The sequence below is a fragment of the Stegodyphus dumicola genome, chromosome 10 (assembly GCF_044657685.1).
Source record: "Stegodyphus dumicola isolate Sdum_Otavi_A_Nest chromosome 10, ASM4465768v1".
NCBI classification, from domain to species: domain Eukaryota; kingdom Metazoa; phylum Arthropoda; class Arachnida; order Araneae; family Eresidae; genus Stegodyphus; species Stegodyphus dumicola.
Genome location: NC_140777.1, coordinates 74,120,471 through 74,140,509, shown reverse-complemented (window position 1 = coordinate 74,140,509; position 20,039 = coordinate 74,120,471).

The following is a 20,039-nucleotide window of genomic DNA, read 5'->3' as shown; positions in this document are numbered from 1 at the left end:
TTATACATAGCATTGTTCTAATATAGGTATTTTGACAAATATTCAAACTTTTTCTGAAAAGACTGCCACGCTTTTTCCAATTTCGATTCTACGACTCCAATTATGACAAATTGCCAAATTTTGTAAAAATAGCACGAGTAGGTTTTAAAAGATTAGCTTTTAAGTTTTTAGCTCCTCCGTGTTGATTGAATTCGATATATATTTATTAATATCTCTTTTTTATTAAATTTACTTTATTCCTTTTACCGGAATTGGGAATTTAGGTTCGTTTCAAATGCAGTTCTCCCATTGTTTATGATTTATTTTGAAAATTTATATTTTTACATAATTTTCATATATTTGTCGAAAAGGATTTTGCATTATAACCTGTAAAACGTTTAGCTTCGGCTAAATTTCTTTAGTTAGTCATTAGTTAGTTCTTAGTTAGTCATTAGTATGTTATCATTGCACAGTTTTTGAGTTTAAGCCCGAGTGGAGGCTTTGTTTTACGCTCTGAGAAAGAGGCCATCTGTGAATATTTATTTCGAGCAATAAAGGGTAATTAATCCTTCTTTAGTTTATGTTTCTGTTCTTGGTCTAAGCAATTATTCGCTTATCTCTTCACTAGGGTCCTCAATACTTAGTTAAATATAATAAAAGGGAGAAACATTACAAAGTTTCAGATTTATATTTTATTTCTAAATCTCCTACAAGTTTTGTAGCTTAAATTTTTAATCGTGTTTGATTTTTCGTAGGTAAAATATGATATTCCTTGTTTTCAGCTCAGAATGTAATCCACATTTCCGTGCATTTCCAAGTTCCATGCAACTTCCATCGTTTAATAACATTAAAGATATTTGAGCTCTTTATATCGAGGGTATTCTTTATGGCTTAAATGATTTTCCCACCTTTAAAATGATAAATAATTAAATTTCTAACAGGACGTTATGTTAATGTGTTCTGCTACGTTCACTTGAGAAACTGAAACATTAAACAAGTAATAATTTCCAAATGTTAATGAGAATTCTTGTGATACATGTTAATTTGAAACAAAAATTGCGATGAGACACATCGTATGCTATATTATTTTAACAAAAGTTTCGAGTGTCCGAATTATTACATGAGTTTCTAACAAACACTTATAAATTATTTTTTCCAGGCATATTTTGATCATTTTTGTTTTGAAATAATCAAACACTTAAAATATATAAAAAAGAATATATCAGAAAAAAAATTCAGAAAGAAGTCTATATCTCAATATTTAGTACAATGTATATGCAAATATATTTCAACAATACAAATGTGAGCCACTGTACATGAAAAATCTAAATTGAAAATTTTATATTAGAGCTTCATATTGAAAATAAATGAAAGAAGAAATAAAACTATATGTAAATTGTCTAGAAGATCATCTGCTATTTCATAACGTCTATGAAATATGTGGGTTTATATGCATAGTAAACTCATGTTTTATTTAAATTTTTAATATTTTCTAGAAAAGGTATCAGTCATAATGAGAAATGAAAGCACACTGCTCTTATTCGAAAATATTTGATTGAAATCGAAATCACTGAACGAGGAATAGGATATTACTTTTGGATTTCGGGAAAGCTGCATTTTATCCTAGAGAGAGAACTAAAGTATTTGACTCACAATGAGCGAGACTTATTATTCGTAGAATTCATTATAACTTAGAAATAAGTTCAATGTAATTATTAACGTTTGAAGACACCCGTAATAATGACCTTAGTTTCAAATTTGTTGAATATTTTGCAGAACCTAAATTGAATTGCATTGTATTTAATTCAAAAATATTTTAATTTTTAAATTGAGCAGGCTGATGCAAAATGTATGAAAAAAAGAAAATTCAGAATCTTATCAGCTTTGAGAAAACTATTTTATTTAAATTACTTATGTTAGCAATTAATTAGTTCCTTTATTAAAAACACATTCCGTCAAAACATTAATTGTTAAATACTTGCTTTATTCAGAAACATTACCTTCAACATTACTGCTCAAAAACTTACAGTTCAAAATATTATCGTTCTGAAAAAAACTGTTGTTGCCAATCGAGAAAATACATTTTTAAATAAAATTAATACGTTGCGTTTACATTCGGGCAACCTGACTTAGTTACGACCTCGGAACATTAAGAACTTATATTTAAAAAAATTAAATCTTTAATATTAATGTTTATAATTCGAAAGTCTTTAGCTGTCATATAGATTCACCGTCGTTTTCTATTCTTTTTCCGTGTCCTAGTTTTAGTAATATGCGGCGTGTTGTTATCGTTATCCTCAGTAACACTAATGTCATCACCATCATCATCGTCTTCTTCTGATTCAGCTTGACACTGCCATGACTTTAATTGGCTCACATGAGCTGTCGTACTAAAGAAATGTCCTTTCACCTTCTCTTCTAATTGAGTCACTCTATAGGTATCACTTGGTAAAACTTCTGTAACTACTAAAGGTCCTCGATACTTTTGTTGTGTTTTGGTGGATTCTCCAGTTGATTTAGGTACTCTTCTCATAACTACTATTTCTCCTCGTTCGAATTATAAAGAATTGCTTTTCTTCTTGTCATAATTTGCTTTCATTTTCATCTGCATATCTTCAATTCTCTTTCTAGCTTCATTCTGTAAGATTACTGGATTCTCCCATTCATCTGCGTCTTCATCTGTAATCATCCTCATCAATCCGTCGTTAAATTTTGGTGAATAACCGTGAAGCATTTCAAAAGGAGTTTTATTTGTAGTCTTATTTATCATATTGTTTAGATTTCTTTCGTATTCCTTAATCTTTTTGTCCCAGTCTCTCTGATTCGGATTTTCCATACTCGTTTTAATCGTAGCCAAAATTGTTCGATTTGCTCTTTCCACCATTCCATTACCACTTGGATGCTGAGTTGAATTGACTGTATGACTGATTCCATTATTTTGACAGTACTCTCGAAATTCCTTCGCTGTGAAACATGTTCCTCTATCGCTGATAATTTTTTCTGGTAACCCAAAATCATCTACAAAACTCTTCAATGCAACTAACACATACTTGGTTGCAGTACTTTTCATAGGATATAAGCGTGTAAATCTCGTAAAATTATCAATTATTACAAATAATTCTGTATTTCCTCTTGAACTTTATACGAATGGTCCTAAATGATCTATATGTATAATTGCAAAAGGTCTTCTACCAGGTCTAATTGGATGCAGTACTCCTTGTTTCTTACCACTAGGCAGTTTATTTACTAGGCCTTCGAAACACATCGAAATGTGACGCATAACATATCGTTTCATTCCTTTAAACCAGTATGATTCCTTGATTTTGGCAACAGTTCTGTCTGCTGAAAAATGTCCCAAAAGATCGTGAAATTTTACTACAATACCTTTTCTCATCGATTTAGGTATGACATATAACAATTTCTCCTTTTTCTGATCTTTCACTTTACGAAACAATCGATTATTCTTCAAGACGTAATTTTCAGTTATATATTTCTCTGCATTCGTTCTATCATTTATCTTTTTCTTTAAAATGTCTATTAATTTGCGTAATTCTGGATCTGAATGCTGAATCATAAGAATTTGTTCATCTATCGTTAGCGTTAAACAAACTTCCAAGTTGTTTTCAATTATAGAGTCTAAAGTTTCTTCTGGCTGATCAACTGGCGATCGGCTCAATGCATCTATGTGACTCATTCTTTTGCCTTGCCTGTGCTTTATTTCAAGATTGTATTCCTGGATCAGATTACTCCACCTTGCTATCTGAGGATTTGAAGTTTTCTTCGCGTTTAAATAAACTAAAGCTTGGCAGTCTGTAATTACCGTAAATCGGATCCCAATTAAAAATTGTCGAAGTCGTGTCAAAGTCCAAACTATAGCCATTAATTCTAATTTGCTTGAATGATAATTCTTTTCTGTTTCTGTTGTTCCTTTACTTACACAATAAACTAAATGCCACTTTCTATCTTCACCTTTTTGCAACAGCATTTCTGCCAGTCCTTTGTTGCTCGCGTCTGTGTGCACTTCAGTCTCTGCTTCGGGATTATATAATGCTAGTATTGGCTCATTAGTTAAATGATCCTTTAAAGTATTGAATGCTTCTTGCTGATCTTCGTTCCAACGAAATGTTTCATCCTTCCTCGTCAGTCTCGTTAGCGGCTCAGCTTTCTCTGCGTATTTCGGTACAAACCTTCTAAAGAAACTTGTAAGACCTAAAAATTGTTTAACTTCATGTTCATTGGTTGGTTTAGGAAAGTTTAATATGGCTCGTACTTTTCTTGGTCCAGGTTGCATACCATTTGATTTTATTAGAAATCCCAAATACTCAACTTCATCTTTTCCAAATTCGCATTTTGTCAGTTTCAATGTCAGCATTGCTTCTCTCAATCTATCAAACACTTTCCTACGTTTTTCCATCATTTCTTCCCAAGATTTAGCCGGAATTATTATGTCGTCCAAATAGCACAAAACTTCTTTATTAAGCAATGGACCTAAAACTTGATTCATAAGTCTCTGAAATTCTGTAAGTGCATTAGCTAACCCAAAGATCATACGTTCAAATTGACCAGTATCATCTGGAGTGATGAAAGCTGTTTTCAGTTTCGCTTCTTCAGTTAAAGGAATCTGCAAATATCCATGAGCTAAGTCCAGTGTAGTGAAAACTTTACACTCACTAAGACATTCAAGATCATCTATCCTAGGGAGTGGAAATTTATCTTTAACAGTTTGCGAATTCAACTTTCTATAATCTATCACTAATCGTAATTCACCTGTTTTTTTCTTTACGAGTAAAACTGGACTAGTATACGGAGATCTTGTTTCAGTAACAATTCCATATTTCTTCCATTCATTTATTATCTTCTTTATAGAAGCACGCTCTTCGGCATTGGTTTTATACGACTTCATGCAAATAGGCTTACTCCCTTCAATTTCTTTAATATCCATTTTTGTTAAGTTTGTACATCCTAATTCCTCCATATTTAATGCAAAACAATCTCGATACTCATTTATCAAATGTAAAACTTCCTGTTTTCTTTCTCGCGTAGTATTGTTATTAACTTTAATTTCTTCTAAAGTAATCGGTCTCCTAAACTTCTTAATTTCATTTATTATCAGTATTTCCTTTTGACTTGAATTTTCAGTTTTCTGATCTGAACTTGGTTCAACTAATTCTGCTACTTCCGCTCTACCGATACATTGATTCTCTTTCAAAATTAGTTTTCGATCGCTGTAGTTAGTGACTGGTATCACTGTTTCTCCCTGTATTACTTTCAATAATGAGCCTGACTCATCTTCCGATCCACTTATTAAAACATAACCGTTATTTATTTCATCAGTTTTAACTTTCACGAAATTAACCGTATTACTTTCGATTTGAGTTTCTTGGAAAGCCTTCAGTTTAATTCGCGTAGTGTTGCTATCATTTTGCAACTGTGAAAATGGGCAGTCATTAGCATAGCGTATGTGCAAGGTATTTCCTATCTTGGCGTATGCAATATGCGGTAAATCAATCCATGTTCGACCAACTAATAAGTCGCATGGTTGCGTTTCATCTCCTACAATTAGAATTGTAATGTCCTTTCCTTCCACATTATCAATCTCTAAGTTGACAGTTACTTTTCCCAATGTTCTAGCGGCTGGTTTATTCTGGTTCCCAAAGCCAAACAATTCCTCCACATCAGGTTTTATAATAAGATTCAGTCTCTTAGCCGCAGACTGTTTCAATAAACACGAACTAGAACCCGTATCTATGATTGCAGTAATTTCTTCTCCATTATTGATACGAGCATACTTTAAATATACAGCTGGTGAAACACCTGAATTCTGGTCCACGGATAAATTATTTTTAACATTTGTCAAGTCTGGATTCTTAGACGTACACCTTTTAAAAGTATGACCCTTTTTATTACATTTCCTGCAAATAATTTCTTTTTTAGGCTGAGGACAATCCGTCACTATATGTCCATAATCATTACAATTGAAGCATTTCGGCTCACTCTTTTCATTGCGGATGCCAGAATTATATTCCCTTTTCCTTTCGTCTGTTTTATAAAACTTATCCCTCAGATTGTATTTATTATCAAAACTGTTTTTAAAACCCACTTTGAAATTACCATCTGTCTGCATGGAATCGTTAACATTTCTTTGTCTTGAATACTGATTATAGGATCCTTCATAAAATTTAGAACCAGATTTGGGCTTAGAATTATGCCTAAAAGTTTTATTTTCTACTTGAAGTACTTTTATCCCTGCCCGAATATTTTCATATTCATCTAGTGTTTCAGCCAACTCTTCAGGATTAATGAATTTAGACCAATCATCAATGAAATGGTCTCGGATAGCTGCGGGGACCCTCTTCTTTAATTGATCAGTAATAATAAGTTGTTTTAAAGAGTCAAAATCTGTTACATTTAATACAGCAAGCCACTCTTCAAAATAATTTTTTAATTCAAACGTGAAGTCCTTCCACGTATTACGCAAAGTTTTAATATGATCAACGAACTTTTGCCGAAACTGTTCAGGGCTTAACTTAAATTTTCTCAGTAGCAGTTGCTTAACGTGCTTATAGTCGTTAGCTTTCTCTTCTGATTCACGGGCAATTAATTGAGTTATTTCATAAGGCAATAGACCCAACAGCTGAGAAACCCAGTTTTGTTCTTCTAACCCAATACGTCGTGCCTGTCTCTCAAATAAAACTAGATAAAAACTTATATCACCTTCATTCAAATCATACTTATGCATTAATTTACTCATATCACAAATATTACTTCTACTAACATTAGAAGGAACAGAATCATTTACATTACTACTTCTGATTTCCGCTTCTATTTTCAATTTTTCAAGTTCAAATGCTCTTTGCTTATCTTTTTCTTCCATTTCAAATGTTCTTTGCTTATCTTTTTCTAAAATTTCCATTTCAAATGCTCTTTGCTTATCTTTTTCTAAAATTTCCATTTCAAATGCACTTTGCTTATCTTTTTCTTTTTCTAAAATTTCTAACTTTTCCCTGTGTAAACGATCATTTATAATTCTATCTAGCATTTGTTTAGTAAAGTCTTCGTTATAATTCTCACTATTCAAAATCATATCTCTTAAGCCTACAATTTTAATATTAGAAGAGACATCTACATCAAGTTGCAAAGCAAGTTCTTTTAAATCACATTTTTTGCCTCTTGCCAAATAAGCCATCTTAGACTTCAATTTTCAAATAATAATACATTAATTATACTTAAGTTCTTTCCGTTTAATACTTAGACATAATATAAACAGTTTATAAATTCACGTACCTTTCTACTTTCAGTTTTGGCGAGCTTCCGCATTCAGTTTAGGCTTAGCGTACGTTAAGGCAATACGTTGTTAAATCTAGATAATAATTCTAGTTTATCCCACTTCTGAAATGTTAGCAATTAATTAGTTCCTTTATTAAAAACACATTCCGTCAAAACATTAATTGTTAAATACTTGCTTTATTCAGAAACATTACCTTCAACATTACTGCTCAAAAACTTACAGTTCAAAATATTATCGTTCTGAAAAAAACTGTTGTTGCCAATCGAGAAAATACATTTTTAAATAAAATTAATACGTTGCGTTTTCACTTAATATACCAGTAAATCTGGTATTCATATCAATATTTGTAATAATTTAATAAATGATGCTAGGAAACTGGATTGTTTATAAAAACACTCGTGTAATAAATAAAGAATAATTTTGGCGAAATGTTAAACTGCACTGTTATTAGGACGCAGAACTTATTCTAGTTGCTGCAAAATAAGGTTAGTTCGATTGAAAATTATAGATTCGGTTTCGAACATTTCAATCCGTCGTAGTGAAAAGACAGAGAAGTCATTCTCACATTTTCCGTTCGTTAATACTTGGATTTCCTTTTCGCTCATATATAGCTTAAATAAAATTACATTCTTCTCAAAATTAAATCTTAAATTTTAAAAGACATATTTTAAAATTTACCGTATCTTGGATTATTAAAATTCAGGAGATGTTCTAAATTAAGAATCTTTTATTCATCGCTAAACAATAGAATAATAAAGGCCTCATCTTAAGGTTTTATATAAAAATATTTTTTTGATAATACAATAATCTTTGATCTTTACGGAAAAACATTAAAGTATACGTTCTGAAAAGAGAAAACTTTAAAAGTATATGTTCTGATGGCCCACTTTATAACAGTTGAAGATTTAATAATTCTTTACCACACTGGAATTTTCTCTAGTTAATAAGCAGTTAATTCTGATTTGATAAACGTTTATATTATTAAAGAATTACCCAGGGCAGGCTGCGAGGACGCCCCTTTTGTTATTGCCCCACAGGGTTTCCCCCTTCTACTTGCTTAATAGCTTGCTTAATGGTAGAGTGCAATGAAGGAAACCAATGGCGGTACATTTCTTAAGAGCCCACGGCTAGCTCAATCAATAAAGGTGATTTAAATAATGAAATGCTAATTCACATGTCAACTCTTTGTACACAACATTTCTTGTATAGATTGTCTATTATTTTTAAACTCTCTTTGCAGAGGAAAAAAACATTATTTTTAATTTTACGTCCGTTATTTCACGAACTCTTGAACAGGCAACATAAAGTTGACCCTGTCCAAATGCAGGCTCAGGTAAAAAAAATGCCAACACGCTTAAGCGTTTGCCCCTGAGACTTATGGATGGTCATAGCAAAGGCAAGTTTTACAGGAAATTGTTTACGTCTCAATTGAAACGGCAACCCTGTGCCGTGGCAACTTCACCCCATTGGCTAGTACAGTTACGCAAGCAATCAATGAACTATCGGCGATAAACATACACTTAAGCCGCATATATATATGTCATAATAAAAGCACAAGGAAAATTCGGAACAGTGTAGATGCGTGATTAGACCCATATTGAAGAAGAATTTGATTGCGTAGTATTTAAAGAACTTGGCAGTCGAGGCAGTTTTAATTCCATTTTTATTTCCAGTTGATATTTGTGGCCACAATTACTTGGCACTCTAGACGTGCCTTTCCACAGAAGATTTACATATTTGATATTTTTGAGATAGAAAGCAAGCCAGCGAAATTACATCTTAGCACAGCACAGAGCAAAAGCTGAAGTGCGTAGTTATGAAAGCTGGAAGCACGCGAAGAGAAAAGTTTTGGTTTACAAGGACAGTTTCAGTTCCGAATTATTACGTCATCGGAGTTGCGCGGTCCATAGACTGATCTAGAAATGACGCAATGCAAAGAAGTTATTACGATTTTAGAATAAAGAGGAAGAATTAATCTTTATAGTTATATTATAATTTTGATTCATACATTTTTATCTTACATATTCCCCCCTTCAAAAAGAAAAAGGCGTAGCGACAGAGAAGCCTTTTTAAAGAAAAAGAGTTAAAGCACAAGCAAATTAAAAAAAAATATATATATAAATAAATAATAAAATTTTGATCCTGCAAAGTATTATTTATAAATATCAATTTTTTTTTAAATAGATTCTTAATTTTTAGAGTCCTATTGAATTTTTCAGCATTTCAGTTCAAAAGTCTTTTTGTTTGAGAGTTCACATAATCATAATTCTTCAGGGAAGGTTCTTGTTATTACAGAATCTCACAAAATAAACTTTTACATAATCATTACTTATAATTAAATGCAATGCACATAAATATTTATGATACTTATTTTTATACTGATAAGTTATAATTTAATACAATATAATAATAGAAGTAAGTTTCTGAAATTATGGTTTCACCGTTATCATCTTTCATTTACAATTCCTGATTTTACCAAACTGGAAGCCTCGCAATACTTCTAAACAAACATATCCATCAATAGGGCTGTCCTCTTGAGCTAACCAGTGTGTTCTATGCACTGGTGGCCTAGGGTGCCTAGGCAGTTACTTGAAAAGGCCTCCGTTCCTTACATTAAGGTAACTGGCCTTTGAGAACTGCACTAATACATTCCATAATAAAAAAATATAATAATAATAATATAAAAAATTTACATGCATTCATAAAATGAGAGCCTCCAACATTATCTTGCATGAAGAGGGTAAAAGGAACAACTGTGCAGAGGTAATTACAAGCCTCTGTTGAAGGCACCAGTACTCTCTCGACATACACTATACTTAACATACAATCACCCATAAATTTAACATGCATTTACCATAATTTCATATTACTTATCTGTACTAATTTCACTTATTTTTAACATCTTTATTTTTAGAATAATTATAAAATTCGTATTCAAAATTCTCAACAAAATTTCAAAAACATAAAAACTTATCTTAATATCCTTCCCTATGAATAATTTAAATAGCTTAAAATTCGTTACTTAATTTGCTCACACATAACTATGAAAAATTAGAAAAATTAATGAACAAGAATTTCAGATTTTCTCAAAACAAATTGCAGAAATTTTAACCAAAGTTGAAATGAAAACTATAGAATTCGCAGCACATTAAATAATTTAGTTCCTGAGCTAGGTTCACACGAATGTAATAATTTTTGAGCTGCTGAAAAAGAAGAAGTGCAAATAATTTTCTGTCGCACATACTTGCAAACACTAACTCAGATCGACCTTGAACCCGCTGTAATGCTTAATTCCTAAACGGTAATTCACTGATGATTTAAAGCACTTTTTTTCTAAATATTGTAGAGATCGGCGAAGCAAATTAAATATTCCTTTTCACTAGGCATTCGAACTTCTCAATTTATCGAGATATTACTTTCAATCTGTAAACACTACGCGTGATTATTCCTTTGAAGCACTTGCAAAACACCACAGCAGAAGAATGATCTGTTATTTTTTAAACACTGAAAAAACAAATTTGATGATTCACTTCTTTCACATTATCTTGGATTTATCACAAAACGATGATTTGAAGAGCTAAATTAAATTTTCTATTGAGGTTTCAGGCTGCAGGAAACTATCCTTACCGGCTTAATTGTCATAATAAAAGCACAAGGAAAATTCGGAACAGTGTAGATGCGTGATTAGACCCATGTTGAAGAAGAATTTGATTGCGTAGTATTTAAAGAACTTGGCAGTCGAGGCAGTTTTACTTCCATTTTTATTTCCAATTGATATTTGTGGCCACAATCACTTGGCACTCTAGTCGTGCCTTTCCACAGAAGATTTACATTTTTGATATTGTTGGGATAGAAAGCAAGCCAGCGAAATCACATCTTAGCACAGTAGCGAGCAAAAGCTGAAGTGCGTCGTTATGAAAGATGGAAGCACGCGAAGAGAAAAGTTTTGGTTTACAAGGACAGTTTCAGTTCCGAATTATTACGTCATCGGAGTTGCGCGGGCCATAGACTGATCTAGAAATGACGCAATGCAAAGAAGTTATTACGATTTTAGAATAAAGAGGAAGAATTAATCTTTATAGTTATATTATAATTTTGATTCATACATAATTATCTTACATATATATATGGGGTGAAGTAACATCATCTTTTCCGAAACGGCTGGCTCCCGGGATTAGCGAAGCACACCTTTGGATTCCGCAGGTCCATAGCACGCCATTTTGATCATTCACGTCTTTTTGGGACTTTAAGCCGAGATATTAATTAAAAACTAATTTTCCCCCTACGTTTTCCCTACATTTTTCACTTTCTTTCTTGGGTTTTCCCTATTACAGGCATCTGGCTACGTGCCAAATTCTTTTCTTTCGAATATCTACGGAACGGCGCCGAGTTGAAATTCAAGACGCATATCCTCGGATTATAAAACATTCTCCGAATCCATTGATACCGTTCTCATGTTCGTACGACTTTAATCGGCCGAGATATTAATAAAAACTTCAGAAACGTTAATTTCCGCGCTCATTTTTCCGAGTGGCAACAATAAACTATCGGCGACACTCACTTTAGCTGCTTATATCTATAAGCAGAAAGATAATTATCCTAGTAGCAAAACCTTAAATATTTAAGTAAAGAGATACGATGTACGTTTTCCTGACCGCCATTTTAACGTATGTTATTATGTTGATTATTTTTTATTCGAATTTCGAAAATATATCATTTATTTATTAAATGCGCTGTTACTGTAACTACGAAAACATATTAAATTTAATCTTGAAATAAATAAGGTGTTAAATCACTTCTTAAAACAGTATTAGAACTACAATGTTTATGACATACACATGTATGGCTTTTGTTTGTTGTCGTAGATTACTCATGAGTTCTTTCATAATGCGAAGAAATTCACTTCTGTTGTAAACTCACATAGTTAAATAATTTGCAATCTAATTTAAAGGGACTCAAATAGTTGCCGTGTTTGCGTTAAACTAGACTGTATTTAAACACCAGCATTATCAGTAAATGAATCTCTTGAACTCTGAAGTGTTTCACTGATATGTAGATTATGTTAATTACTTTAAATGCATTCATTAACCTCGAACACGGTCTCATGCAATTATTTAATTAAATAACAGCCTAATCTAATCGCGTAGAAAGTTTGTTGTGGGAAATATTTCACTTACTACCTTTTTTAGTGAAAAATAATTCTTAAACATAATAGTTCAAATATCTTCTTTCATATCCCTGGTTTTTAAAAAAGAGGAAGAAAATTTCTGTCAGTTTTTTAGAAATTAATTTTTGAGAACGCACTCTTTAGTAATCTATGCTTTGTCTTTGGGGAGTAAAAATGAGACATATTTCCTAGTTGTATGTTTCTAATCTGACTCATGTTTGTCAAGTGTTATTTAGTATATTGTCTCAGATTAAGTGTTTAATTTTTAATTGATACTTTTAAGATGTCGTAATAACATGGGTAGTTTACGCTATCGAAAACTGCCCAAAAATATTCACTTTTAGAACACCAGGAAATATTTATAGCAGCATCTACCTACCAAGCTCATCCATAAAGACAGTACAGTTTGCGTATTAAGAAAGATTAGCAATTTGTTTTCATATTTATTTTATTATAGAAACATCTACACTGCGGTGGATTAAAAAGAAAAAAAAATTCTTTCGAATTTTATTATTTCTTGATCCAACAAATGGTTCTGTTCGATGAAAAAACACAATAAAAATATTGCAACTCAATCGGTCGTCATCTTCAGGTTCCACAAGAGCGAAATAAAAGCATCTATGTTAATGAAACCATCAAACTGTTTTTAACAGTATTTTTTAATGACTGTTTTACAGCATTCTTGTTTCGCGATCCAACGTATGATTATAATTGGTAATAAATGCCAGTAAAACAGTTTCAGCTAGTTGTCTTCAATCAGCTTTTGATCACTCGTCATATTCAGGTTCCACAGGAGGTAAATAAAAAAATATGTTAAAATAAATGAAAGCATCGAACTGTTTTTAAGAATACTTTTTTATGATATTTTTTCAAAATTTTTGTTTCGTGACCCAACATATGATTATAATTGGTAAAACATGCCAGTAAAAAGGTTTAAGCTCGTCATCTTCAATCATCTTTTAATCGCTTGTCATCTTCAGGTTCCACAAGAATACCGAAGAATTTCATCTGGGCGTCGAACTTCATAAGTTCGTTCCGGGACTTGATTCAACTGCGTATGAAACCATTCCCTGGCTTCTGCACTTTATTTTGACAACTTCCACCGGTGGTTCCAAGGCATTGTCCCAGCGAACCATCTCAAAATACTCCTCTGCTTTGAAATTCAATTTGGGAAGAACAAATTGTCATATTTTTCATTTCCAGTCGGTTTTTCTTGATTTCAGCATTCTTCTCAGATAAGTTCACGAATATATGCTCGTTCATCTTCCAGTATCGCTAATGGTATCCTTTCAGATTGAGCAAAGTAACAATTCGTCTGGATAAGTTCGTGAACGATTGTCTTAAAATTCTGTGGCAAGAATGAACTTTTCTTGATCATTCCGAGAACATGACGTGTTACATGTGTTGCTCTCAGGATTTTTCTTCCTTTCAAACTAGGATGGCACATCTCCTTTTATAGCATATTCGGATAGTAGCTTCAAGTCGTCTGCTGGATCGGCGTTAGATATTTATAATGTTAGAGGATTTTATATTGTTCATATGAAGCTATGAACACTAATATTGTAAGAATTATGTTAATTTTATTAACAGTTAAATTTTAAGTTCCTTTCCTGTCAAATTTTTAACTTTAACTTACTACTTCCGGCCAGAAAGTAGTTTTGGAACCTTGCTGAATATTTAATGAGGAGGAGCGGTATTTAAACCACGAAGTCAGAGAGAATCAGAGTTTCTGATTTACGCGCGTCTGCCTTTTTGGCCACTCTCTCTCTCAAAGCTGTTATGACGCTCGGCCGTACTCAGGCCCTTGCTAAGCTTCGTAGTCAAATAAGTTAAGGGGCCAACTCGATTTGAACCTCGATAGCTTCGGCTATACTTCTTTAGTTAATCTTAGTTTTAGTTTAATTATTAGTCTTTTATGTTCAAGGCCCAAGTGTGGGCTTTGTTTGTACACTCCCAGGCGGAGTTTGTTAAATCTTATTAGAATAATAAAGGGTTGGTTACCCTTCTATCTTGTTGTTTCTTGTCGCCGAACTTAAGCGATCATTCGCTTGTCAGTTCTTAGATTCTTCACTTTCAACATTAACTTAAAATTCCGAAGTGAGGAACTCTACAATATGAAGTTGGTAATCAACCTATTTTCGATCAACCAATTATTTCCGGATATCATTTAAGTTAAATTTACCATGTAAAAGCTCAATATGAAGTGCTTGTTGAAGGATATAAGATGAGTAGTTTCAACGGAAATTTTAATTCCTGTTTATTTGTGCAAATCAACCGATCTAAACTTCAGGTAAGGTAATTCCGTGAGTATTTAGATAAAATAACTATTGATATGAAGGCGAGTCAAATGAAAGTGAGCCAACCCCTCCTCAGCAAGAATGGTTCGGTCCATCATCTGCGGCGCATGCGTGTAGCACAGAGACAGCCTTAATTTACGAAAGTGGCGCGAAAGTGTGAGGTTAAAGTTCTTTAAGGCGCTCTTACACTGGGTTGAAGACGGTAGCATGACATAATGGACGCTCCAAAAGAGGAACAGCGTGGTGTGGTCAGGTTTTTGACAGTTGAAGGTGTTTCCCAACATGAAATTAGTCGTCGTATGACTGCTGTGTACGGTGAACATTGCATCGCATTGGCCACTGTGAAGCGTTGGAGCAAACGGTTCAGAGAAGGACGTGAAAGTTGCAAAGACGATCCAAGACCGGGCCAAAGCCACCTTGCAATCACCCCCGACACAATTGCACAGGTTGAAGAGCTGATTAGACAAGAACGGAAGATAAGCATCGATGAACTGGCAGAGCGTGTGAACATCAGTCACGGTTCGGTTCACACCATAATTCATGATCATCTCGGTTATCGGCTTTTGTGTGCCCAAGATTTTGAACGACCGCCAGAAGACGGAGAGTTTCGGCGCTGCTTTGACTCATCTCATCCGGTATCACAATGAGGGTGACGACTTCTTGTCTGCAATTGTGACCGGAGACGAATTATGGTGCCACCACTACGAACCTGAAACACGCCGGGAAAGCTTACAGTGGAAACATTTGAATTCACCACCCCCGAAGAAAGCAAAGGCTGTTATTTTCTAGGGAAAGGTGCTATTGACTTTTTTCGATCGTCAGGGGCCATTACTGATTGAATTTGCTAAACGGGGAGAGACTATCAATAGTTCGCGATACTGTGCAACGCTGGATCGGCTGCGTGTCGCAATCAAGAACAAACGACCTGGAAGATTGACGAATGGTGTGATCTTGCTACACAACAATGCTCGTCCCCACGTCGCTGATGTGGTTAAGACACAACTGGCAAAGTTCAAGTGGGACACGCTGCAACATCCTCCATACAGCCCAGATTTGTCGCCATGCGACTTTCACATTTTCGGGAAACTGAAAAAACATCTCAAGGGTACCAGATTCGTGTCGGACGACGCCGTGAAGGAGTCGGTTACAGACTTTTTGAATCGACAGCCCAAGGAGTTTTATGAGACGGGGATCACGCGGCTCATTTGTCAATGGGATAAATGTCTCAATATTCATGGAGACTACCTTTAAATAAAGTACTCTGTTTGTCATATATTCGCATTGGCTCACTTTCATTTGACTCGCCCTTATATTTGCCGCAGTCTACAAGATCTATTCCCAAATCTTCTGTGGATTATGCCTCTATCTGATGCTCAATAAGGAGTTAGAATTAGTGATCGATTTCACCCGGTATTTGATAGAAAACCTTTCAAACAATCTTCTAGAGATTTAAGAGATCATGTTAAATTAAAAAAATTATGTCTGGATGAGGCTTGAATATTTAAAACATTTATTAAAAATAATATGAAATTTTTAATAAAAATAATTTCCTAGAGCCACCTTATCTATTAAATTTCCCTCAATTTGACATGGTGAAAAAATTCTGCAGAGCAGGAGGAGTTATACAGTTTTGAAATTTCAGTGTTTTATGTCATGAAATGTTTTTATTTTTTGCACGTGCATTTTAAATTCATAGCTATTTTTGTGTGCGATCTCATGGGAGAGTACGAATACCTTCAAGAACGTATGGCAAGAGTTCTTAAACAATAAATATGTAATAAAAGTTCTTAAGATTTATTTTTGAGTCTTTGTAGTTGATAAATTTTCCCTCAATTTGACATCGTGAAAATGTTCTGCAAAGGAGGAGGAGTTATACAATTTTGAAATTTCAATGATTTATGTTATAAAATGTAAATTTCATTTTCTGCACATTCATTTTAAATTTATAGCTATTTTTGTGTGTAAACTCCTGCGCAAGTACGGATACCTTTAGGAAAGTACGTTAGAGGTTCTTAAACAACCAATATGTAATAAAAGTTCTGAAGATTTACTTTTGAGTCTTTGCATTTGATCCCAACAGAAATATTATGTTCTTTTAAATAGGGACAGATGATTTACATAAGGCCGTATAATGGGCAAATTATTAAGAAATTTTGTATCTTGCTAGACATTGGCATTTGCTCCTAATTACATTTGATTTATTTTCTAACAATGAGAAGTTTTACATAAGCACAATTTTAAAGAACACCAAGCTGTACTATTTGTTACAATATTTGATTCGATTAGACTGTGAGTATTTATGGCTATATTTACTTCTTCTGATATTATTTGGACCTGTATATGAAATCAAATTACTTATTTTATCAACTTTTTTCGTAATATAAAATTCTGAATGACAGCAACGATAGATATGTGTTTGCTTTATCAATCTATATTACGACTACATTTTTGTGTCATCTCTTTGTGCGTCAATATTTTCTATATTGTCAAGAAAAAGAGAAAATTTTAATAATGTTACGTTATTTTTTTTTTCTTTTCACGTTCGTAAGTACGGGTTCCCGTGGATTTGGAGTGAATAACGACGACACTACTTGAAGTATTGAAACACACTTTATTGGCTAGTATTTACAGGACAGCTCCAAAATCACGTTTACAGTCGTCAAAGAACTACTACAAACACGCTGACACAATCAACGACACAGCCTCCAGATTATCAGGCTATAACGGTAGAGACAGCTACACTTCAGAGCATCAGAGTACAGCTCCCGAACCTGCTTGGTCGGCCTCGTAACTCCACGTACTTTCGAGACTCTCCAAGCTACAATTCACGATGCACTCGACGATACGCTACAGTACAGCTCCGACTCCTCGGTTCAGTCGTTCCCGGAGCTCAACACACTCTAGGATCAAATTCGACGATGCACTAACCCCGATATACTAAGAGATATTTTTCGGTGCACTCGAGGACCAACTTGGCACTAGACTAGGCACTCACTGACTGAATCAACTCGATGGACTCCACACTGACTGAATAACTACTGCTTTGCGGGGAACCTAGCTTGCTGTGCCTGGACATTTCGTAACAATAGATATTTACTATTTTATTTTATGTATTCAATAGTTCATAATTTGATTTTAAATTCTTCATTAGCGTCCATAAATATAATTTGCTATTATACGTCAAATATAATTAGGAATTCTGAAATAAAACAGGTCAGTTTACATAGAGGAATTTACTACACATACTTGGAATATTTCTTAACCTTTACGATGGCGAATAATAAAAATTTTGTTCCCTACGTCATTTCACCGTAACTATTATTAAATTCTCCAACACTATGTTAATTTTACGATAACCTCTGAAATTCTGCTTTTGATAGTTCAAGAAAACTTCTCGAACAGTCTTTGTGTTGTGTACGCATTTTGTGAAGGATATAATAGATTTTCGTCGTATTCATGAAATAATATACACAAGTAAAAAATTTAAAAGCAAGACGGTTTAACTATAACCTTTATTGAATTCTCCAGCATATGTCAGTTTTACAATAACTCTGAAGTTTTGTTTTTGACAATTCGGGAAAAATTCGCAATATTGTGTACACACTTTTTTAAGAATTTATTAAATTTTCACTGCATTCATGAAATAATATATGCAACTAAAACTTGAATAGCGAGAAATCGCTTCCTCTAAAAGCATATGCTTCCGGTATAGGAATATCAGCTGAATTTGTAATAGCATTTTATGTTATTTATTGAACATTAGAGAATTCGGAAGAAGCGAAGAACTCGGGAAAAAAACGAAAAAGCTTCTATCGGATGAGAAATATATTTCATTATACTTTTATGCATTTCCATGTACTAGTATTATTAAAGCATCAAAAACTTATTTGCCTTTTACATAAATAGAAGTAGTAATAATTTATTTTAAAATCAAAGTATAGTTGGATAAGTTTTGTATATTATTTTAGTCTATGGAAAAGAGAAGGAAGTTTAAAGGACTATGCAAGTTTTCTGTAAAGATTTACGCAAGAAAATTATTGGATTTATTTCAAGATGAAAATTCTTTTAAGAATTAATGCAGTATATTATTAAACTTTCTGATTTCAAAAAGGAAATAAATATTAAACATAATATTTACAATGCATGGGATTCCTTGAACATTTATTAACAATGTCCCATTTCAAAAATAATATGTGAAATGGTCTTGATTTTAACTATCAATTTAGTAACATAGTTTTCAAATCCAGTTTTATGTGCATGAAAACAGTTACGTTTTGGCATAAATATATATAGTAAAAGGATCATAAATTCCGCATAAGTTAAAATAAATATTAAGAAAAATATTACAAATTCGCTTTTAAGCTTTTCTGTTTCATCAAATCTAAATTTAATTGGTTCCTTTGAACAGTGGCAGCTCGAATTATACTTAAACCCTGGCAACAGAAAATTCTTTGGAATTTCGTGTTCGCTTGCTTGGTTAACATGAGCATACGTCAGTTCTTTTCTATGAATTGAAGTTTAGGTAGATAGGCCTAGTAGGTAGTTTAGGTAGATAGGTAGATATATAAATGATATTAAGATTGTTTTATTCCGTAATAGTTTCAAAATTTTTATGTCAGCTGTACGTACATTGCGAAAATGACTATTCATTTTAAACCTCATTCCTCATCTTTTTAATTTACTCGACATATTTTAATTTTAATGTACAAGTAATTAGTAAGGTAACACAGATGTCTGTTTTTTATGATCATCAACGCAATGCTATTACTTTCACATATACTGATGAGTATTTTTTTAAAACATGTTTTATAACAATTCTGAAATCTAACTTTCCTTGAGTATACAGTTCTGTCAATTGTAAAATTAAAAATATTTTCGCAGACGATAAAAGAAAATAATCATCGAATAATAAATAAATAAAGGACGCAGAGTTATGCTTTGCCTGGCTAACAACTTTAGAAGAAACTTCTAAGGATAAAAACTGTACTTGTAATTTAGTTTAAAATACAGTAGAATAAGGTTCAAAATACAGAGTTTGTTCATATCTGACTTTTCGAACAACTGTTTCTGTACTTATACAGCAACTGTAAAAATACTTATGAATCACTGTATGCCTGTAAGGTGTTTAATTCACCTTACAGGCATCGGATTATGCATACTTGGATTGCATATTTTCGCAATTTCTCTCCAAGCCAAAATATCGTCTATGGCCTGAGGCCTTAAAAACTGATTGTTAATTCCATAGGAAGGGCACTTAAGGATGAGGTATTTAGTGACTTTATTAATTCTTATACTTTTCGGTTCCGAC